This window comes from Pezoporus occidentalis, unplaced genomic scaffold, assembly GCF_034315485.1.
Source record: "Pezoporus occidentalis ecotype Australia unplaced genomic scaffold, CSIRO_AGI_Poc_V1 ctg131, whole genome shotgun sequence".
Taxonomy (NCBI): Eukaryota; Metazoa; Chordata; class Aves; order Psittaciformes; family Psittacidae; genus Pezoporus; species Pezoporus occidentalis.
The window spans coordinates 1,129,432-1,153,985 of NW_026913115.1; the positions used below are offsets into that span (position 1 = coordinate 1,129,432).

Sequence of the window (24,554 nt, forward strand, 5' to 3'; positions counted from 1 at the left end):
TATTTTCTAAACAGCTTATCCTTTTTTAGCATCATCATTTTGATCCTCATAATAAGAAGCAGGCACTTTACATGCACAGGACTTGAGCTTCTGGGCAAAGCAATTCACAATGACATGAGCCTACAAGATTAGGCCATATTATCACAGATCTACAAGAATATCTTAAAGTCAATGCAATTTATAAATGCACAGCAGTAGTAATATGAAATACAAAATAATTGGCCTGTCTTGAGGGTTCCTTGCATTTCTGTTCATGTGGCTTAGTGGCAATGCATTTGTTTGCAAGGTGGACCAGTCCTTGGGTCAAACAAAGCTTTGTATATTTTTTCTAGCCTTCAGGGTTTTGCGGGTTTTGTTTATTGGCTTTTTTTTTGGTTGGTTGGTTTTGATTTTGTTTGACACAGTATCTTGTTTGTAGCATGATAGCTTGGTCAGGAACTTTAAAAATTGTACTTTTTTGTTGGGATTTTTTTTGGGGGGGTGATGAAACAAAACTAGGTAGGAATAAATACATGTTATAATGTCTATACATTATTCTGTTGAACTCCAACACATGCTGCCATTGCAGGTAAAAGAAAGAAAAGCCCTGTGGTGTGCCGATAAACTCGTACAATACTTCATAGGAGGTTGCAGTCATCATGTTTAGCAAAGGTTTCTCTGACTGAGATTCTAGGGAAAAATATTTGGCAACCTTTGTGTTTATACCACTGACCTATGATTTACTCTGAACTGTAATATAAAATAGGACTCCTGTGAGCTGTAAGAGGGTCTTCTAGCATGTGTCCCCTCACAACTCCTCAACTGTGTGGGTATAGACAGGCCAGCCTAGCTTTCCATCCTTCCTCATTCACAAGCACAGCTATTCCCAATTCTGATTTCCAGCTGAGAATATCAGTATAATACGGAAGGCCACACAGGCTCAAGGAAGAGATGCCTCAGAACAACTGTGATGATTGCTGTAAGCATCTCTTGTGTGGTTTTAGGTTACTTCTGAAAAAGTACATTTAAAATCATTGCTAATCTTGAACTGCTTTTTTATATGTTAACAGTGGTTTAGGGTCATCCTATTATAAAGAGATGGGAGTAGAAAAATTATTGAGATGACAAGTAGGCAAATACAGCTGTTAGGTGAAATACCTGGAACAGGAAGAGTACTGCAGTGGAAATGTTTGCACCTTCCACAGCCATGCTACTGGTTTTCTTCTTTTACTCCATACCTTCAAAGTATCAGATATCCAATCTTAATGTGATTTCTAATCACAGCTGCATGTAATATGTTTTTTTGTTTGTTTGGTGGTTTTTTTTTTGAGCTTGTTAGTGTTGTTGAGATTCATTTGCAGAGCTTACTTTGGCAGTGCAACTTGTGTCCAAGAGTTTGGTGACTTCCTCTGTGGGTGCAGTTAAGTGCTTTTCTGGGTGCCAGGATGCCCTGATGTGATGATGAATGCTTTTCCAGTGGCTGGGGAAGAGCTGCTAAAAGTCCATGTGAGAAGCCTTTCCTGAGTTAAGGCTTTTTATGGGAGTAGGGCTAGCAACAGCAGCGTATTGTGATGCACTGTGCCCCTATATGCCAGGATCTGTCTCCTAAAGCTGATCCATCCCTATAGCTTTTTTCGTGCCTGGAATGTGCCTGAGAAACTCACCATACTGAGTCTTACCAGCAACTTTTAGCAGTGTGACCCCAAGTACTGTTCATGAGTAATAACAAGCTAGTCTTTTTTCTTTTTTTTTTTTTTTTTTTTTTCTCCATTCCTTTACATTAAGGAAAAAACAAAAACAAAAACAAAAACAACCAACCAAAAACAAAAACCAAAACCCCACAAACTCGGGTGTAACATAAACCCCAGCCTCTGACTCGAAATCATCTGAAAGACTTGAGACACAAAACCCTCCAGGAAAGCCTGGGCAGTACAAGTGGCCTGACTGTGGCCGGGAAGGAGGCACAAAGAAGCTGGGAAGAGGAGCCAGCAGCGCTCCCTGGCACACGCCCGCGGAGGAAGCTGCCCTTGAGCGGAAAGGACGGATGCGTTTGCGGGGCGCGGTGCCGGGGAAGAGGGGCCGCGGAGCGTTCCCGCATCCGCAGGGTCCCTTTTCGGGCCGAGAAGGCTGCGCGCAGCGCTGACGAGAAAGGTAGAGGAGGAAGAGGGACTCCGGGCAGACTGCTAAGGAAACACCGCTGTTGGGGTCTTGCTTTGTGTATCCCCATCTCCCTAAATTCGCCTTAAGTTCTACCCTTCTGTTCGTGTGCTCGCCCGGGTCAGAGAAGACTGCCGGGCGGCGTTCCTGCGTGGAACCACCGGCCCCGCTCTCGCCGGCAGCGGATTCTTCGATGACTTTCGCGCTGCCGCAAACGCTGTTTGTTTTGCTTTGCGAAGTGCTAATCCGAGAGCTCCTTGGCAGGCGGTTGCTCTCGCTGCTTTATTTGCACTCGCCTCACGGTGGCGTTTTAAGCACATAAACAAAGCCCAAGTGAGCGGGAGAGGCAACTGTGTTTTTGTAGTTTACCTTTATTAGAATAACAGTTCCGTTAATGTTTTGGATAAATCAAAACTGTCCATTAAAGCGGTTCAAGTATAGGAGATGCGCGATGTTCTACGTCAGTGGAAGGTGTTTTAGTCTTCCCGGCCGGCACAATGACCGGATGAATTAGGGCGAAAGTCTCTGTCATCTGAACTGCACGCTCTCACCTGGGGTTGGTTTCTCCCTCTCTTTCTCCCTTGTCTCTCCTCCCCCAGAAGTTTACAGTGAATGTGATGGAAAGTGTAAAGCAGCAGATGCCGACGTTAAACTCCAATTTGACTTGAGTGTAACGATCTGAGAACCAGCCCTGAGCCACCGCCCTCATTAACACAGAAGCATGCCCCTGGGACCTCAGTTACCCGGAGAGAATAAACACAATATAGAGTAGTCTTACCTCCGAGCCGAGAGAGTAACGTTAGGGGTAGGAGAGGGCAAAGTGTGGCTCTCCTCCGTCCTACCTCGGCTGGTCTGTGAAGGGCTCCGGCACTGCTGCCGCCGCCCGCCCAGCTGTGATCTGCTCCCCAGCGCGCTCCCTCCGCCCCCCGGCAGGCAGTCTCCAAACTCAGCCCGGCTCAAATCCAGAAGTCAGGGGCAGCTTTTCGAGTCCATCGGTGCCGGTGCAAATACCCCATGGCTTCTCTCCGCCAGAGCGTGGAACAAATCTGCCGGTTGCCCTGAGGTTTTTTTTCAGGCTTTATTGGCAATGTAGGAGCAGGTAAGGCGGCTGCTGGCTGCCAGCGATTCCCGTTGCACTTGCAGAAAGCAGCAGAAGCCGGTGGAAGTGGGAGCGTGGTCTGCTCTTCATTAGGGAGGGGGGAACGGACCCTGGAGGTGATGCAGTGAAACACTTCTACTTCCTTGCATTATGATTGTTACAGATCACGGGCGCTCTCCTTTTGTAACATTCACTTCAAGCATTCTCAGATCCTACCGGAGTAAGTTCTGATTCTCCCCTTTAGTTTACATTGGGGCTGTCAAAGGATTAAATAAATGAAACTTTATTTGACCGTGGAGTTTACAGACCCTGGGATCCCTGCGCGCTCTGGCCTTATTCTAATTCTATAGCGGTAATTACCCTTCGTTTCTTTAAGTGCAATAGATTTATTGCCTTAGAGACTATGCACAGTTTGATTGAATTATTCATTTTTTTTTCTTTGGTGTAGACTGCATCTGGGGACTGATGTGACGTGTAGATATTTTTTTTTTTTTTTTTTTCCCCAGGAACAAAGGGAATGTGGAAATGAAAGAGAGAGGGAGAGAGAGGCTGGCAGATGTGATGAGATGCGGTGAAGGTGTATCCAGCTTGGCACTCCCACTCCTCTCTTCTCCTCTCATTGCAGCCCTGGGTGACTCTCAGGCTAACACAAACAGCTTTTCTTCCGCAGCCTGCCCTCTGTCACTGTAAGTACAACAGCCTTCTCTTATCAGCATGCAAATTCCAGCCACACACTACCTTATCCTGGTGTTTGCACTTTAGATTTACAGAAGGGACGTTTAAAATGAACTTTCCGAGACAGGAAGGGGTTTTCATGCCGAGCTTGCTTTTATTTTCTTTGTAAAAGTTTATGTGGTTTTTTTTTTTTTTCAGTTCCCCCCCCCCCCCTTTTTTTTTTTTTGGAACGGGGGGTGGAGTGGGGAGGTTGTTGCTGTGGCTTTTTTGTCTCCTTATCAAGATGAGGCACAGTTTCAAATGAAATTAAAATCTCCTTGATCCTCTTTCTGCCAGGACAATACATTGTGTTGGCAGATGCTGCTGTAAGGAAATCAGAGTTTTTGTTTTCAGTCAGATCTTTAGCATTGGGCGTTATAAAATGTAAACCTCCCCTAAATTTTGAGGAAATCGCCAGAGGTTCTTATTCTAGGGGAACTCGGACCAGCTGATGGGTTTGATTATGAAGAAACGTGCAGTACTTTCATCTAGTCTAACAAAACTTTCTCCCAGTCGGATGATCAGGCTTTAACTTCTTTTCCTTTAGCTTTCTTTCAGATGCTGTAGATTGTTTTGCAAAAGTTTCTCTCAACATCTCTAACAATCCTATAAAAAGTCTTCATTGTCGGGGAGTGTCAGTAGAGGGAATTTATAAATATGCCTGTTAATTGTCCGGCATTAACTGGTGAGAGGGGAGTTTAGAACTGGATGAATGACTTTTAGGGTAGACTTTCTTGCCCTTTAAATCAAGACTTCCGAGACTGTTCCACCAACTCTACGGGAGTTTAGGTTTGCTCATCACCTTAAAGATGCGGCAAGTAAAACAACACACAGGTTGCTTCTCTTATTGAATGTTGCTTTACTTTAACGTATTTAATGAGAGACGACGAAAAATGCAGTGACAGCTATGAACAGGTAAGTGCCCCGACGTGAACTGAGCGCCTCCGATCCCTTCCCTCTGCAAGGACCCACAGCAGTTCAGCATCCCATCCCAACATCTGCTTGCGCTCCCTGCTCCGGCTGCTTTTAGCCTTAATGAAGCAAAACCAAGGGAAGTAGTTTAAAACGCGGGCTTTAAACGTATAATAATGCTAAAAGTAAAAGCGTTTTCTTGTTTCTTGGCACGTGTATACGCTTCTACACGGGGGGTGTTCACATATGCAGACAGAGGGGACCGCAAATATTCCTGTGCAGCGCACATACCCGTACATTTACATACAATGCCCAATGAACCCTCTTCTACCGCGGAGAAGTTACAGATCTCTGGCGCTGTGTGTTCCGTCTGTAACTTAATTGATCACACAGGGGAAGCAACAAGCTGGAGTGTCTACTCGCGCTGCTCCTGGGAGCGTGGATGTGTCTCCGCGGTATTCTGCCCCAGCGAATGTCACTCGCTGCAGAGGGCTTGCGGGAGCGCAGCAAGATGCTCCCCGATTTAGAGCTAGGTGGGCAGTAAGATTTATTTGACGCCTTAATTATCTCTTGTCCCATTACCGCCTCGTACTTAATAAGGAGGACGCTACATCTTGAGGAGTGTTTGTGGGGCTTCTGTCCCCCCTTTTTCCCGTTTGTTTATTGAAAGAAAAAAAAAACAACTTCCAGTAATAAATTGATGGGGTTGCAAGCTCGGCCAGGGTAGTTCATCCTTGTAGTCTGATTACATCTCTTTTTTTTACAGAGTTCTCTTTCTTTTCCTGCGCCAAAGCTACTAGTTACGCAAAAAGTCAAGGTGTTTCTTTTACTTGCAGCAGGCTTAAGCTTACAAGGAACGTGTTAGTGACCAGTCACGGGAATTCTTGTAATTAAAGATGAAAATGGACATAGCAAGAACTGAAAAGGCAGCTATTTCCTGTTGTTAAATCCATAGTCCAGATAACTGCAGCAAGGTGAATACTCTGAATTAGCTGAAGGCAGGTGAATACAAACTCAGTACTTACAATCTTACAATTTATGCCGTATCTCCAAAATTCAGGGGTTTAGTATCCTTTATTAAAATTGAAAGAATGCACAGAAAGCAGCTGTTGTGCCCTCGGCCAGCTAATTTGATGATAAAGCTTTACTGGATAATTTCAAAGTTCTGTTTCAAGCTGTTTGCTGCTTGCCGAATAGGAGGACATGATTGCTCCTTTCATGTAATGGAATTCCCCAAAATACTGTCTAAAATGGGTCCACTACTCCAAGAGGTTCTGACTTAAAACTCATTTTCCTTGGACTCGACTTGAGAGGGGCAATAATACCTCGGATAGCAGGGTAGAGGATGCAGTGTGCACGACTCCAGAAGTGTGTGGAGTTTTACAGCATGTTAACAAAATGAAATAGAGCCAGATCAGATCAGTCTTGTGCCATCACGTCCATGCTCAGTTTTCATCACGCCCTTATGAAGCCAGGCTCATTCACAGTGGGGCTGAGTATGCTTCTGTGTCTAAACTATCCCGCAAATTTCTACTAGAGAGAAGAGGAAAGCAGAATCAGGCTTTCTCCTCTTCTTTTTTGGCCTCTAAGTTATGAAGCTATTTTAAAATTAAAAAGTTTCTCTGTTACTAGCTGTTCCAGGCGCCTTCTGGAAAATGGGGAGAAAGTGCCAAAAATACAGAGATGAATCAACAACTTCTCTCTCTCTCTCATTTTGTGGGCTTGAGGTTGCTTCCCGCACTCCCATCTTAACAACAGTTTAGCCTAGGTGTGAATAATATCAAAAGAGGGAGACATTAGCTTCGCAGCACTGTTTGCCCACCTGACCTGAGGGCCCCTGACAGTTTGAAACACTCTTTTATGTTTACCTTTGGAATGTAAAATTACAGCAGAGAGACTTCTTGGATTTGCAATACTTTGTGCCACTGGTTGATATTCTCCTCGGCTCCTTATAGTTTTATCTTTTTCTTCCCAGATCCCTCCTCCCCCCCCCCCCCCCAATAGCACTTCCAAGGGAGCGCGAGTTCCTAAACTGGTATTCAAGCTGATATTCAGTAGGCAGAGAGAGAGATATTTATATATTGCCGCTGCTAAAATCTCTCGTTCTCACCACGAGAATCCCAACTTCGGCTCCAGTCCGTCCTAAATCAGTTTTTCTTCTACAGTCATACCTGTCTACCTTTTAACGGTGCTCACGTTTTACCTGTCTGTTGAACGCATCTCTAAATAGTTTGTGGGCTCCGAGTGGCTCCTCTCCCCTGGGTCCCCGTAGCTGGACTCCTATTTCTAGTGTAATTTACACTTTACAGTTCATTTGGTCATCTGTTGTGGTTTTTTTTTTTTCGTGTTTTTTCCTTTTCTTTTTTTTTTTTTTTCACCCTGACGGAGCTATGGGATCGGGCTCCTCAGAGCCCCATTTATCAACTGCCAGTGAGCGCTCGCCGAGTACTTTCCTCCGCGCTTCCCCCTCCAGACTTTCCCATGTCCTGCGAATAGTCTCTTTCCCGCTACCCACCCCCCCTTTTTTTTTCTTTCCATTATCTGGGAGCCGGGTCCCGGTAGGACTTGTGTGGCGGGTGCCTCCCCACGCACTCCCGGGAAGCGCCGTGCCGGGCGGGGAAAGGAGGGAGGGAGGGAGGGAGGGCCGGCGGGTAACATGCTACTGCTCCCCCCCGCCCACCCAGCGCAGCCCCGGCCCCTCGAAGCGGCTCTCCCGGCTTCCCCCCCCCCCCCCCTCCGCCCCGCTCCCCCTTCTCCTTTTCCGGCCCCCGCCTGCCCTCGCCGCCCCGCCCTCGCACCCCCTCCCCGGCACAACTTTCTAGTACCTTTCCTCACCACTCCGGGCAATCAGTGGTCATTAGAAGAGAGAGGTTTAGGGTTTCATTTGTCTAACAGCAATGTGAGTGGTGATAGCTTCTCGGGGATGCGGCTGGCAGCCTGGGGTGATTTCACTTTCTGTTTTGTGCTCACTTTCTCGGCAGTTGTTGCTTTCCCCGCTCGCTCCGAGTGTCTCTCTCTCTCTCTCTCTTTCTCTCTCTCTCTCTCTCTCCCTCCCTCCCCCCCCGTGTTGTCTCATCTTGCCTGTGCTGTCTGGGCGGGGGAGCTCTGCCTCCTTTTGCCTTCCTCAGATCAATGCCCTGGCCACTCACTTTCTGATGTTGCACGACGGGAAATGCTTTGAATACTTACGACATGGCCGCTCACATTGATTGCCAAGATTGACAGCAGTTAACCATCGCCTTCACTTGTTTCAGGAGGAAAAAAAAAAAATAATAATGAACCTGATTGTAACCAAATCTCCAGGCAACCCATCCGCAAACTTCTAACGATCGGGATCCTGCACCACATCCATGGCCCGGAGAAACACCAGCAGACTCTAGTTAATTTATTTTTATTTTGCCGAATTGCTCCCCATTTATTCCTTCTTCTCTTCCCCTTTCACCTCCTTCCCTTTTTTTTTTTTTTTTTTTAATGAAAATTACCGAAGCGCGTTGCAAAAAAAAAAAAAAGGAGGCTCTCCTAGTGCTTTGTGCCACACTGGATCCCGAGGAGGTAACCAGGAAAAAGAAGCCCTATTGTGTTGTATACCTGTTGTTTGCTGTGGTGTGTAGTGCTGCGTGGCTTGGCGGTGGCGGTGGTGGTTTAATGGGGTTTCGCTGGATTTATGTCGCTTTGCAGGAGAGAATCCGGTTCCCCCTGCGCTGTCTTTAATGGGTTATTAGTTGCAATTGAGTGAAGCAGCAGCGACCGGAGATAGATCTGTTGTTTAGCTTTTACCATTGTTGAATTCACCCCTTCCTCCGCCTCCCCCTGCACGATTATTTACTTTTATACCACGAGGGTGGTGGTGGTGGCTTTTTTTTTTTTCTTCCTCTTCTTTAGGGAAAAGTAGTTCTAGTCTCATCCCGGTACGAGTTTCCGGGGCTGCTCGAATCCCGAGGTTTCCGAGACGTTGAGGGACCCCAGTACCTTGAAATCACAACACTTTCTCATCCTTCCCGAGTAGAGTTTATTTTAAAATGTAGTGACAGATCAGTGTTGTATTTTAAGATCACCCACGGCAGGCGAACACATGGTGCGGGAAGATACTGTACGTAAGGAACTAACACGAGAGGGAGAAAGAGAGAGAGGAAAATTAAAATCTGAAATCTTTGCGAGCAGAGCGCTGCTGTCATTACTCTGGAGTGCTCGCGTGGGTTTTGCTTCACGGGTAACCCCAAAAGACACGAGGTGGAAAGAGGCGAGGGAAGTTCAGTGTCTCTTTTAGATTCCCCGTTAAGTTTGAGGTGGGTAAAGTGCTTTGGAGTTCGCCGCAAGCGAGTGCCAGCCTCGGAGCCCGGAGAAACGCAGAGCTCCGGCGGGGAGGCGGCAACGCTGGTTTTGGCCACAGCGGGGCACTGTCCGGGGAGCTGCTGCTCCGGGCCGGCGCCTTATCTCGCCAGGCAGAGGCTTCGGATAAAGTTATACTGAAAACTTTAAAATTGATATCGCACCCTAATTTGTGATACACAGGGCGGGGGAAAGAAAGCAGTCCATCATCAGAGAGCTCTGTTTACACCCGGGAAGGGAAGATGTGTGCTGCTTTGTGGAAACGTTCGGCTTGGGATTTCTTGCTGCCTTAGCTCTTTGCCGGAGGTCATGCAAATCGACCTTAAAAGAATGCATAAGCCATAAATTAAAATAAACCCTTAGCCAGAGGCTGATCCATAAGTAGACAATACCTAACCTGGACAAAACGGCTTCCTTTGAGAGCTGAAAAAAAGAATAGTGCCTAAACTAAATGCAAAGTAAGTTTTCAGGAAGTATTTCGCTTACTATTACTATTGTTATTATGATTATTATTTTAAAATAAAATAGTGGCAGTTGCAGCAAGCCAGCGCAGCTGTTTACAGACGGTGCTGTAGGATACAAGCAAGGCAAGGTGTGTCTGGTGGAGAGCTTGTTCTCCTGCTTTCACTACCTTCGAAGGTGTTTGGGTCTTGATGGGGGATAAGAAGCCTCTTAAACCGTATAAGCAATTTAATGTTTGATATCGGATAATGCTGAAGAGTTTACGAACAAATCTGGGTTGCCTGCAACTGTCACATGCGCGCACACAAGCTGTGTCTGTGTATAATAGTCTTGGGGCTTGTTTTTTTTTCCCGCAGCTTTTGACAATTGTTCCATTCATGATCCTGAAAGGAATCATCAGTGGGAGCTAATGAGTGTGTGCCTCCGCGGCTCGCCCTGCTCCAGGGAGGCGCGGGCACCGGCGCGGCCGCCGAGCCCGCTCGTGTCATGCGTGCACGCGTGTACCGGCGGCTGTGTGTGCATATGTGAGACAGAGTTATAGGCGTGATGTGAGCAGGTACTTCCACGCATGCATTAGCGACTACGCTGCCAGAGGGCTGCTCCTCTTCAGAGAGAGCTCCCCAGCTCCCTGCCCGAGTTGTGTGGAGCAGCGCCGAGCAGTTAACCCGCTGTGCAGCAGGGGTTGTGTGCTTCAGCAGAGCAGGGCCTTGAGGTCAATCACAGGCGCTGATCATATCGATTTGATTGCCGTCTTTGCTTACCGCGACCCGTTTCACAGGGGTGTGCGGGGGTGTGTGTGGGTGTTTGGTGTTTTGCTGTTGTTTTTTTTTACGGACAGGAAGAAGTGTAAGTGACAACGTGCAAAGACAATTAGTGTTGTGTCTGAGTGGCGAGGGGGGGCTGAAGGGAAAATCAGCCTGGTGGAAGCCTGGGGACGGCAGATTAGTGCTGTCGGAGGGGTGTTTCCCCAAAACATAGACAGTGAAAACTTTCTGTGATAAAGTAATATATCTTCGCCTGCTGTTTGCAGATAAGTATATGTTTATTAAGCTAATTCAAATAGCCTTCGGCACAAGAGTGGCACTTTGTTCCTACTGTTTTCTTTTACCCTCGTATTAACATTCTTGGTATTTCCATCTCCAGTGCTGATCGAGAGGACAGAAGTTTTATCCAGTCCTGTGTTTCAAGTCCAAAAATTAACGAATTTCCCTTTCTATACTCGTGTAATGGAGTAATATTGAAACCTGTTTTGAGACTTCGACTTGACTTGACTTGTTTTATTGACGTGCTTGTGCCCACTCATTTAATTAAGCCATTATGCCATAAAGTAAATAATAAGAATGAATGTGAGATATGTGCATGTAGTCTGCCATTATATACAAATATTTCCCCGGAAAAAGACGCCTTGAAAAAACTTTTTTTCAGCACGGTCATGATTCTTTGGCAAGATCTTATTGCAGGTTTTTGTTTTGAGCCAGGATATTTTGCGTGTTTCTGCGCTCACAATGTTATATGCACACTATGCTCAGAATATAAACAGCAAGCGTACCTAGCAGCTCATTCTAGTAAAACTAAGAAATAATTATTTATAGTGAGTACATTTAAAAGAAAATAATGAGGTCATTTGGAGTATGTTGGAGTTTGAAGTAGCTTGACACCTGGCAGAAACTACATGCGCGTTTTCTTCAGACTCTGCACTATCCATAACTTTTCCTTATAATACATTCTTGTGTTAAGTGAGAAAGGCTGTTTGTAAAACAATCCCCTGGCTGATTCCAGGGTTGGGTGAAGCTGATCCTGTAATGGCATTTTGTTTTGAACAGTTGCTGTAGTTGAAGTTCCCTCATAAGGTAAGGTGGCACTGGGTCTGAAAGGAGGTCCAAATGCCACATTTATAATTAGACTGCCAATTCAGCACATTGTATCTATTGCTATACAGGGATATACTGCTGTGTCTGGTCTCTCAATAGACTGTATTCAGAATTAGCCAATTCAACTGGTTAAACTTTGGAGTCAAATTTAGAATAGGCAATGAGAGAAGGAAAGAAAGAAAACAATAATGCTTTCTTTTTTCCTCAGCTAGCTATTAAAAGCCAAAGAATATACGGAAACCAAACCAGGCACTGCACTTGGAATCAATGCACCAAGCTCAGCCTGGCCAGCCTCGCCTGCAAAACCGTTTCGAAGCGCGCTTCTCTGGGGGGAGGGGAAGGTGAGCCCCGGGGACCGCTCCGAGCACCGCTCTCCGGGCCGCCTCCCTGGCCGCCGCCGGACTCCCGCAGCCGGCGGATGGCAGGGGGAAGGCGTGGGGGCCGGGGCCCGGCTGGGTGCAGCCCTGCCCGGCTCTGCCCCGGCCGCGCTGCGGGGCAGGGGCGAGTGCCCTGGTACCGCCGCCGGCTGGGGCAGTGGGGGACCCGCAGGGCTGACCCGCCGCAACGCCCCGGCCCCCGGCGCGACTCTCGCCGGCAGTTCTCTTCCAGGGGCGGTAGGGGAACGGGGGGGGGCGGCCCTCCGCGCCCCGCGGAGCCGTGGCGGCTGTCGGAAGGGTCGCGCCCTGTGGCGGGAGGGGGCAGCTGTAGCCCAGCGGGGAAGGAGCGGCCGCCGCCGGGGGACCCTGCGGCTCCGAGGGACGCCGGGCCGCGGGCTCCGGCCGCTGGCGTCTGCCCGCGTTGTCCCCGGATTTACGATTCCTGGCTCCTTTTCTCCTGTCATACTTTTTGTTTGGCTCACTCCGGCCTCCTCCCCTAGAACTTTAATTCATTCAGTGGTGAGAATGGAAGAGGTTCTTTGGTCTACATTCTCTCATCCTCTGCTAAATACATTATTTTTTTCTCTCTTCCTCACAGTTCAGTGCTGTTTCAGTACTGTTGGGAGACTTCGCTGGGCTTCTTCAGAGCTCAGTTAGCTCCTTTTGCTGCTAGATCATAGGGTGCAAACTAGTGCCATGTGTATAACACGTAGCATAAAGGGAGTGAGACAGATGGCTGTCTCTCCTTGCACAGTACTGATTCTCTGCTGAACTTAAGTAATTCTGCTTCATTTTTTCCTTATTAGGTTTACACACACAAGATGAGAAACAAAGTGGAGCCCATAAGTTTCCTTCGTAATGCTGCTAGTGCCTGACTTGTAGAAGATAATAACTGATGTCCAAAATTAGTTGCCTTCACTTGTCAGTCTGATTTTGTTCGCAAGTGGGAACTGCCAGTGCTTGTTCTCTAGCCAGTGGTTTTTAATATGTGGCCAGCAACTGTTCGTGGTCACTTCCAGTTGAACTTCTTTTACTCAATGAGGAAAAAAAAAAATCCCTTTGGACGTGGTTTTTGCATCTTTGATTGTATTTTTAGTTGAAAGTATCCTTGTATGTTTGCAGTTCTTAGAGGCCTTGGAATATCTTCTGTTAATAAAGGCCCGAACTTTGCCTGGTGATAGCAAACTGAAATACATTTTTTCTCAGTGAGCATTAGAAAGTTTCTGTAGTCATCTTATATCTGCTAAGCGCTTTTATCACCTTGGGAAATACCACTTCAGGAAGCATATCCATTAATCTTTCACACTTGGTTTGATTTCCCCCTTAAAAGTGTATAGATCATACTTAAAAGGCTTTCATCAATCTGTTTATTTGTTTATTTCATGGAACTAAAATTACTTGGGAAAGAGAAGCCATGATGCACTTTCCTTTATCTCTCATACAACAGAGTGATGTATATTTCTTTTTCCATAGTGTGGCTTTAAAGATCTGCGGGCTGGTTTGACAGAGTTTCTGTGTAAAGACTAACGTTTTAAAAGTTATGTAATAGGGGTGTTTGTGTATATAGAAGCTACATCAACTGAAGTGATACAATGACATATTTTTAAAACATTTCAGTTAATATACTAAATCACAAAGACAGAACTTTGAAACTTTTCTGCATGATGTCAGAACCTGTGAGAGAAGTACAGCGTTATGTTGTATTCAGTAGTTCAGATAGAGCTTATCTGTCAAGTAGCAGCAAAACACAAAGGTGCACGTTTCAAGTTTGTGCCTTAGGAAGCCGTTTTCTAGTCATCTTTTTCAGTGGCTTTTTGTGTGATTTTATTTACATAATTTTCTATTTTCTCCTTAGGTAGAACAGCAAGAACAGGAATTTTAGGGGACTTGTTACCTAACCCCTGAAACTGCATTTGCTTGTATTTTTTATAAGCCATTTGAATTTTTTTAGACACATGGTTCTCCCACAGTATCGATTGATGTATCGTTACAGACCACAGCATCGTATTGTGAAAACAGCAAAATATGGTAAAATATGTCATTAGAAAGGTTGTGTACTGGACCAGTGTGATGCCTATATGAAATACATATATGCTTATTTAGATGTAGTTCTGCTCAGAATGGGTGGGTGATACGATTTAGCGTAAGGTGTCCCTGCCCACGGCAGGGGGGTTGGAGCTAGATGATCTTAAGGTCCTTTCCAACCCTAACTATTCTATGATTCTGTGTTTGCTGGAAAGCAGCCGATTTCTACAGTGATAAAACTGGATAATTACATGTTCCCAAAACCTTTTCAGCACAGAAGTAGGTGTTCTTTTAAAACATTAATCTGTGGCAATAACAAATATTTGTGACATCATTGTAAGAGGTTTCCTGCCAATTTTTAGTTTACTGTCTTTCAGAAAGTCAAGAGTTCTTTGGCACTGGTGAAACTGCTACATGCACTATCATATATTCAAGTATTCAGTGAAGTTTTAAATAATTCTCTTTCAATTAGTACAGCAGGAACCTGAAAAATGGATTTTCTCTTAAAGAAAAAAGAATCAGTTCATAGACGTTTCTTTCCTTCTCTTGTATATTTTAAAATACTCGTATCAGTTCTGTTTATTGTTTTGTCTCCTTAAATTAAGAAGAAAGAAAACAGTATCCCAAGTTTGAAAATCACTGCTTGGAAATTAGTATAATCAAATATTTCTTGAGCTTTGTGAATTGGAAAGAGTAATATAAAATTAGATATACTGGTAAACGAGGTTAATCAGACTCATTCATTTCTAGTGGAGAATGAATATCTGTCAATCGATGTTTTTTTTTTGAAGTCAGGCGAAACATCCCTTCAAGTTAATGTGTTTAAGGGTATCATATCAGGGACAGACAGGTACTAGAAGTGATAAAAAACAGATAACCTGCAACAAAATGATTCACAGATGGGTCATTATCTTCTATAGAGAGGTTACACAGATCATATTCTTTATAAAAAGCAAATGTAATTATGTAGAGCTAGGGGTATTATCTGAATAGGTCTGAATATTTAATGTTTTTTTTCTGAGTGACTAGTAGAATTTGTCAAAGCAAAATATTTTTGGCTTCTTAGAGGCAGCATATGAATGTAAGGTATAGAAAAATACTTGATAAAGTAAAGCTAGGGAAACATTTTGCTTCTTCTGGTGTGAATGTTGTAGCATGTACCTTTAAAATATGCACAAAAATGTTATGTACAAATAAAAAAAGCTGTAAAGTTAGATATTGGTGATTTATTACATTTCAGAGCCTGTTTCATACAGTGAATGGCTATGTGGCTTCTTTTATATCAGCAGTAAGACAGGATGTCATTTAAATATTTTTTTTTCTTTCTTCTTGAGCTAGACAGAAAGGTGTGCAGTCAGTTGTTTCTCCAGTCACTGGTAGACTGACATAAGGCAACAGGAAACTCTGAAACCTCAGAGGTGCAGTATTGATTTGATTCCTAACTGCAAATCCTTCATATCATTGCTCCAAATATCTAACTTTACACCAATATTACCCATTCTTTTTATAGTGACACCATGCTTAGTAAAAAACTTCTAAGCACTGAGGTCAGGTGTTGAGATTGGATTCTAGTTTATTTTTTATGAATCAGATAAAGATTTCTGTGCATGAGACCGTATGTGAAGATGAGAGAACAAGAACATTTCCATATCAAAGGCAATGTATCTGAGGCTGCATAGTAATTAAAATGCAGTGGTTTGGACTCTGTGCACTAGCGCTTAAGCAGAGCGTTGTTGGGACCTTGTGCCGCATGCAAGCGGTTGTCTCTTGCATACTTCTAGAAATACACTTATAATTTTGTACAAACATTTATGCCAGTCCACACTTTTCTGTGGATAATTTGTATTTCATCCAAACCATTCAAAGTAGAAGTTATTTTTTGAGCAACCCCCTCATTACGGCTTTTGTGCATCAACTATTTTTATTCTGGTTGTTTGTATTTCCTCTTACCAGAATGATGGCTTGTTTATAGTTGTATTTTTTGTGTGTTTCTCTGAGACCCCTTCCATATACCACTGAAATTTTACTACTTGCTTGAAATATCTTGTATTAGAAACAAAAATGCCACTGTCTTTTTAGATTTATTGAAGATGGTGTGATTTCTTACATACCATACTTTTATGACAAATTAAGTGCATGTGCTGGAACATTATATTTTTAATGAAACAATATGTGTTTACACATTCCAGCTAACTGTCACACCATGTAAGAATTAATACATTACACCATGAACCTACTGATGTGGGAAAATCAATATAAAATACTGTAGGGCTCTCCCTATCTGGATACTCTTTTCTGGAATAAATGCGATTTTCATTTCTGAGTAGATTGCCCTGGTGAGGAGCTCTTCCAGAAAGGCTGCTGTCGAATTGTTTACTTCATAAACTGTATTGGTCAGTGTCCCAGTGCGGGGGAGGCAGCTAGTGCTGCAAATTTCCTCATTACTCATAGATACTCATTCTACAGAGACTCCATCCATTAATGCTCCAAAGCTATTTAGTTGGAGCATTTAGGAAGTCTTCATATTTAACAGATGTTTCTACTGTGAAAGTATTGTTTTACAGCAATCTTGCAATCTCACTTCTTCTTGTCTAGTTTTGGATTACAATTGGTGTATGAAGTCCTGAGTACTTTGAGCTAGAGTATCACACTTTCTGAGGTGGTTCTGTGTGCTTTTTACATCTGTATTATTGTTGTGGTTGGGCTTGTTAAACTGAGTTCCTGACCATTTGTGGTTAGTAAAAACCCACGGTATTTTTGCACGAGTAGGGGGGTTAACCTCAATGTCATGGCTTAATTGCAGCTAAGATAGGACGTAGTTGCCCATCTACATTCTTCTTACAATTCTAACTGGCTCAGTTAATCCTCACTTCCTTTCCTCGGTGTGGTAGAGTAGTGTGCTAAGGACACTTGCAGCATTTTACTTCAGAAGTACCAAATCCAGCTATTGGAGTAATATGTGGAACTATATAATGAATTACATTTTGGGAGCTTTCTGGATAAGAGGGGTGCCATATGTCTAACTGGCTTATTATTATTAGGATTAACATTTTGCAGGTTTTACTATATATGGTTTTTGAGTATTGAGCTATTTCAGAAGAATGTTTTGATATTTGATAGATTCTCTGCCTGTATAAACCAGTGTAACTCCATTTACTTAAGTGGAAGGGCGCCATTTTGCCCCAGCCACAGGTGCATTCCTTAGGATGCAATGCAGTTCCTTCTGGATGCAATGGAACAACCTTTCTGTGATGCTGCTGGGAGGGGTGTGGGGTCGCATGTGAAGGCCCTGTTTGCGTTGGATTCACTGTAGAAAATAACTTGGCTTCAGTTAGAGTGGAATCAGGTTTATCTACATGATGTTGCTTATGGCTTTAGGATGACATTAACAGGAATTCATCTCACATAAACTACATATTAGATCAACTATCCTTCCATTTCTCATCTTCCAGTGGGTCTTCTGGTACAGTATGTGCAGTGTGTGGAGATTCTGACTGCTGACTTACTATAATGGTGGAGGTTCTCTTTTTTCTTTCAGTCACACCTAATCTGCCAAAGGCAGATTATATTCCTGCAGATCCTTTCATATTTTTCTTCTGCTGAAGGATTCATGTAGGCCACTACATTAAGAATGTACTTTATTCAGCCTGTAGTGCAAGTATAATTAGATGTGTGCATGTTTTTTTTATTTACATAAGTAGACATGTTTCAACATATTTTTAGTAGTATTTTTGTTATGGTAGTGCCTATGATTGAGATTTTGTATTCACCTCTGATTTACATGCGTACATTATTACATTCTGCTGTCTGTATCTGTTCTTATTGCTTGCCCCAAGGATCAAAGATAAATTCTAGGAAAACCCTTTCACGTTTTCTGGTTGCCTTCTATAGGCTCTAGTTCCCATTATACTGTCCATTCTTTCCACATAGAAATTATGGTAACTATGGTATTTCTCTTTTAAAGTAACAATGGAATCTTTTCATTTATTTCAAAAGAAGTTATATATAATCAGCTTTTTATCTTGATTTAATGAGCTAGAAGATAGTTAACTGGTGTTGGGAGGAGATGACAGCCACACAGGCTGTGAAGAGTAAGTTTAGAGAAGTGTAGTGAGATGGAAAAATGTGAAACAAAAGAGATCAAGAAAGAAAGGTATTGCCACCTAATGTTCTAGAAAAAGGAGTAAGATAAAACTTATTCTCATTTCTGCTGACCAGTAGTACAGCAGATCTTTTGTGCTGTTCTTAGTGGCGTTATTTATGTATTTCGATCCCTGTTAGAATACCCCAAGTTACAAATGTGTCAGCATACCTGCCAGCTTAAAAAGGAATGTTCTTATGCTAGAAGATCTGCCTAGATTTAAAGTACTGAGTGGGCAATCACTTTGCTGCCTTAAGGTGTAAGAATGTGCTAATATTAGCCGTTCTGGCATCTGGCTACTTTGGATTTGGAGAGCAGATTAGGCCATTAGCCTTTCTGCTTCAAAGTTGTTGTTGCTGCAGGTAAATAATCACAGGTTCCCTTTATTCTTCAAGAATGACTTACACGGGTCAGGGATGTTAGTTTATGTGGTATCATGCCTTTGGGCTTCTGCACCATTTGCATGATGCTCCCGAGAGATGGCAAGTTTAAGGTAGCCGCCAGTAGGCATAACAATCCCTCTAAGTTTGCGCACTTCACTGCCTCTGTATATTAACTCATATAGACATGGTGGAATCAATTCAGGTGTGTCTTTATGCTCACCCACATGCTCAACCTAGACTTCAAGGGACTATGTCTAGTGGGTGTTCCAGTAGTTAAGTGGGTCTTTGTTCCCTGCTTTGCAGAGCTTCACTCAGCCTTTGGTGAAGGCCAAAAAATTCTGGCTTGTGCATACAGCCTCTCCTTGTGATTCCTTTTTTTTCTTCAGTCAGTGAAAACTCTCATATTTTGATCTTCACCATTGCCTCTAAACAATAATGATTCAATCTGTAATGTTTATTTTAAGAATGTAACAAAGAGTCTTAACTAGTGATGGTTGTGGAGATGCACTGCTCTGTATTCAGTGCAGATACACTGCCACACATTTTATGGGTTGAATGGGTGTGTCCACTAGCAGTTGATTTGAAAACACCATTGCACACCACTCTGTGATGGAAAGGGGATTGAATTACAGACCCAAAGTCATGGTGTAAAAGTGAAAGGTTTTGAATGCTGTGTCACATATTCTGTTCAGGGAAAGAGGAAAGGTTGATAGGAGAGAGAAGGTAGTTGAGGGACCTAAAGAGTAATTAGTGAGGATTAGCTGGAGTTTCTAATTTATGAAGATCTCCCTTGGACAGGCTGGATTAAATTTTTCATGATGTAAGTATATTGTCTCATATAACCAAAAGGAACAGGAGGAAATGGTTTTGATGAATCTTATGTAAGGGAGATTTCTCATAGAAATGAAAACTTCAAGGCATGAGCTATTGCCAATTCTATTTCTGATGTTTGGGTTGGGTTCTTTTTTCCTACCTTAGTTGACATGGCACAGAAATGCCTATGATAACAAATAACCAGTAAGAGACCAGTAAATCCAGCCCCAAATTGTTTTTGATGGCTGCATTCCTCTCGTGGCAGACTTTCTATTTCAGTAATTCAGCATGGGATAATTAGATAAAGAAGGTGAATGCTCGTTTCCCCTCATGTTGTCCAAGAGTGGCTCCTGCATGATATTTCCTGTCTTTCACATATTGTCTCTTTAGTATCAATAGCAACTAGATGCAAATCAGCATGGCATCTGCTAGTTTGTTTTCAGCTGACTGGGCTAAACAGCACATATGGACTTTATCACCAGGAGGCTGTGACCTCATCACAGACAAGTGGCATTCCCACAAGTAGGTAATGAAGCACCCCTATTGAGTGTAGCTAAAAGTCCAAATCCTCAGTAGAGTTATTACATATTCACTTTAAACAGCTCTCCCAAACTTTAAAGCTATCCCTTGGTTTTTTAAAACCCACTCACTGCTGTAGCTGGAGCGGCAGCTGTTGCCGGTCTCTGCTGATGCCACACTGTATTGAATCGGGCCTTCTTGAATGTGTGGGAGAAAAGAAGGGATGAAAAAACAAAGGGAGAGGAAGAGGAGGGGAAGGGATATGAAAGGATAAAGATGGCAGGGAAGAGAAAATGTGTTGAACTGAATAGTAACTTTAATGCTCTTACTGCTGTTGATCATACATATAGAATGTAGTCAGTATTTGGTAATAGCTTGATATATTTAAATTATTGAAATTCTCTATATAGATGGTGTAATGCTATCTTTTTAAGAAGGTAACCTGCAGTGGTCAAAAAAAGTCCCCTCTAGTGCTTAGTGTGTTCAAGACTGAACTCCATATTCCTTTTCTGTTGGTTATCAAGTTGTTCATGACAAGTACTTTGAGAGCCAGGTTATCTATATTTACTGTCTGAGAAAAAGTGGATCAGTTTGAGTGGACCAGTTTGGTCATTCATTGGTATTTTTTAGCAAGTGGACAGAAATACTATTTTATATGAACAGCCTGTGAATACCTAGCATGAATCTTAAACATTTATGTGTTTTACTGCTCCTTCCAAAAATGATTGATAGCAAATATTGTTGAAAGGGTTTAGAGATTCTGAATGATCAGTATAAATTAGTAATCCCAATACTCTTGCACACCAATTTGTGGTCTGAATGTTGAATGTGAAAGGAAATTGTATTTCATGTCTTTTTGATCTTGTTAGCAATGAAGGTTTGAAACTAGCTAAAAGCAAAGCAGAAATTAAATAGATGCTTTAGAACCTGCAGTAGTCAGTTTCTGTGGATAAGACGGGAGGGAGAATGCTTGAATGAAAGGAAATGGGGGTTGGGGAAGGAAGAAAAAGGGTAGGGTGAGAACCAGAGACACAGAAAAAAACCTAGGATGTGCGGGGGCAGATCAGCATTGGTGGATGTAGCCTTTCAAGGCATACTTAGTGACTTTATTTTTCTCTTTCTCCTGTACTCTCCTACTTTCTAAGAAACTGAGGATGGGATATCAAAATCAGCATTTTTGTCACTCACAATCAGTTGGGATATTAATTGAGCTTAGAGTGGGAGTACTGACTGAACATCTGTTGACAACTGGGATGTATAACCTCCAGAAGGGGGAATATTTTGTTATGTAAAAGGGAAAAATAGTTTTCCTATGTTCTCAGCTTTCTGGAAAGTTGTGCAGTTCTTGTACTTTCAGTGTGAGCATTTTTTTTTTTTTTTCATGATAGACAATTCTTGTAGACAAACTAGACCATGGCCTGTAGTCTTCCATTTGTGCATGCTAGGCTGTTCTGGGCCTGCTGCACCATGTTTAAGTAACTGTGATGCAGGCTGGCCTGCTAGTTGTGTTGTAGGGGTAACAAATAGGGAGCCAGGCCAAAAATACGAGACATTTGAAGCTTTATCATAAAAGGCATTGAGCCACTGAAACTTCCAGGGAAGGATATGTCCTCAGTATCTCTCCTAAGAATGTCCACGGTTAGTAGGGTCATCCATTACTGTGGCTTGATGGGAATTCTTGAGCACATAAAACTATGCCACAGTGCATGTCAGCTCTTTTTCTTGGTGAATGCTGTAGACCAGGGTTTCCCATAGCAATGCTCTGTCTACTTAAAGCTGGTACATTGTGGCAGTTGACTGTCCAATAATTTTAGGGTCACTCTATTACTGGTTATACCTGTTCACTATTTCATTTCTGTGCTATAAGGCAATATACTTGTCTAAATGAGGCACAGTAGCCACTACATAAAATAGTTTTACACTGTTTGTTTTGAACCTTTTTTCACACACGAAGATGCATGTGATTCTTTCTATTCCCTTTAAGTTTCTTTGTGCAAATTCTCACTTGATTAATGTATCAGCATCTTATTCAGCTTTTTTAAGAATTCAAATTCTAATAAAATACCTTTACTTGTGTTTAAAAATATTTGATATGTCAGTTTTTCTGCAATGAATAGGGCCCTGAAATAAAAATATGAAAAAAAGGCAGAACATAAACCACATAAAACGAACAACCCCTTTTGCACACAGATAAAAGGCTGTTTAACGCTAGCCATTACTACTTTGATGTGAGAAATTAATTTATTTGCATTTTTGTTCTTCTGCTGTTTTGCTTGCCTGAAAGCATGCTTGGTGTCACACCAGTTTTCATAGGTCACACTTGGCCTCAGTCTCCTTGTGGTGAATTCCAGAGCTGTGGTAAAGCCAGTTGCTGGGTAAAAGATTCCCATTTGCCAGAAGTAATTAATAGCCACAGACTGCCTGTTCAGTGGTGTTGGAGCTGTAGCAAATATGAAGAGTGTGTGTGAAGAGCAGTTTGTCTCTTATTACAGTTTTTGTATTAAAGAGCAATGATGAACTGGATAGTTGGCATTAATTCTCAATAATGAAGATTCTTACAACTGAATTCAGCAGCACATGTTTTTTTCTCAGCCACAGGACCTGATGGGCTTTGGTCCTTTTTCTCAGGCTAAAGGAGAATCTTTGGGTTTTTGTTTTTGGACACCCAAACCGAAAGAAAATGCTGCAGTGGACCACAGGAATAGCTTCTTGGCCTTCATTCTTCTACTTGTGGTTGTGGAAGAATGGTAATCTGAACTCATAATCTCTGAAAGGTTCACGTGTTTAGAATGAAGTTCAGAGTTATTGACTAAGGCAGGTAGAAAATTAATTTGCTTGAGCTCTTTCAGGTCCAGATGAAAATATTCAGGGTTCAAGTCCTGGAAGATACCAAGTGTTCTGGTCGTAGTTCAACAGAGTATATAAGCACACGCTGAGCTTTAAAGCTCTAAATCTCAATGGGAATGAGACTATGTATATGCTTAAAATTCAGCATATAAATTCAGTATTTTATTGGACTGGAGGCAATGTGCTTAGCACTTTGGAGGACTGAATCCTTATTCACTAGTGCTGGTTTATATGTTTTTTTGGCTTATGAATTTCTTCACTGACCTGCTCCTTTGTTTAATGGTCAGCCCGCAACATGGTCAGGATTAAAAACTTCTGGGGCTTGTTTTGTCTAGAAGGCTATGGATAATCTTTAGAGGGAATGGCTCATGTTACGTAATTACTGATACTAAATAAATGTTCTTTATAAGCAACTTATGTTTAATATGAAATTGCTAAGATTTTTGATCTGGAAGCCAATGTTTGACCCAGATTTTACTTCTTTCCTTGTTTAGAACTATGTTGTTTATCTGCAGAAATTAATAATGTGTATGTACAATTAGTATATCAAGTTCTGAAGATAAGTTGTATTTGCTTATAATGACTTGTTCTCAAGTTCTATTTGCTTTCTACCAGCTTTTTTTTCTCATTCCTAAAGAGTGTTCTTCAGGCAGTAATTAGCAGTGGACTTTATCTGAACTGAGATCTCTAGGCAGTTCTGTCAGATATTTGGTCTTGACTCAAAATGTCTTGGACACATAAGGTAATGATTGTAATGGTTTCTTCCTCCTCTCACCTGTTCTGTTACAAAGCATAATATTGGCACTACCTCAATGGTGTTACAGTTATAGATGCCAGAGAATATTTTTCTCGTTTTGTGTGATTATTCCCAATAATATTTTTCAATTTTTACCTACATATTTGTCTGCAAGTTAATGACCAAGCATCATAAAGGATCTACTGAACAAACTGAATTAAAAAAAAAACAAACAACTTGGCAAAATCCGAGATATCAAGGGCAAAGGTGACGGGTGCAGTTTCTCCTCAGCAGGGACAAACCTTGGTCTTTTCAAACCAGTGAGGAAAGAGAATTCTGTTGTCTCTTTAAGAGTTTTTTGCTTGTTCCCATCAAGATGGAATAGGAGTACAATTAAGTGCTAGTTTAAATCTTGATTCTTTGTCTTTCTTTTTGTTTTCCGTCTTTAAAATAGCTGAGGTAAAATGTATATATATATATATAGCTTAGATTAGAGTGTAGACAGGCATGTTGTTGCATGTCTAGCTGGAGGGACAGAAGAAATATATGTTTAGCTCTTCTTTCTTGCCTCTCAGCTGAGGTGCAGTAAACGTGTGAATGATTCGAATGCAATGTCACTGTGTGGCAAAGAGAGTTAGTTGAAACCACAGCTCAAACCATGTGATGTCTAAGTGGAGGGACAGTAAGTTCTTAGCAGGAAGAGCAGTGGCTTTTTAAACAATTCGAGTTGCATTCATAATGGAACAACACATGCCTGTCGTGTAGCTCAGAGAGTGGTGGGTGCCTGTACTTAGGGCTCCCCTGTACTTAGGGAGGTAGGAGAAATTGGCATTAGCTATTGTTTTGATGGTGCCACAGACCGTGATTAGAGATTATGCTACTTACAGTATTCTTTCCTCTTGTGTAATCTACTTAGACTATAAGGTATAAAGTATGCCTCTAACTCAGTGTTTGCACCATGGATATCGTGTTTAAGTGTGTTCTGGGAACAAATGGTAAGAGTTGCAAATATATGAGCAGAGACCTTTTAATGCTGCTGTGTGGATGTGTGCTCTGAATCTACACGAAGAATCTAATTTCCAATTCAGTGTCAGTAAGGTCCTGCATGATTAAAACGCTATGAATTATTTTTTGCCAAGTACCAGAGATTCATTGAAGGAGGATGGTTAAGCATAAATACTTCTAAAAAC

General features: G+C 42.5%; 1 protein-coding gene across 4 annotated transcripts in view; it reads left to right on the forward strand.

The window, feature by feature from the left end:
• Positions 1-3,796: 3,796 nt before the first annotated feature.
• Positions 3,797-24,554, forward strand: part of SOX6 (SRY-box transcription factor 6) — a 374,155-nt gene continuing 353,397 nt past the window's right edge. For 2 of the 4 annotated variants that reach the window (XM_062608903.1, XM_062608902.1), the window contains exon 1: positions 8,442-9,648. The gene's annotated coding sequence lies outside the window, so the exon portion shown is untranslated. Of the gene's footprint in view, positions 3,922-7,943; positions 8,414-8,441; positions 9,649-24,554 lie in introns of those variants that run through there. The other 2 variants (XM_062608907.1, XM_062608904.1) reach the window with 2 other exon arrangements.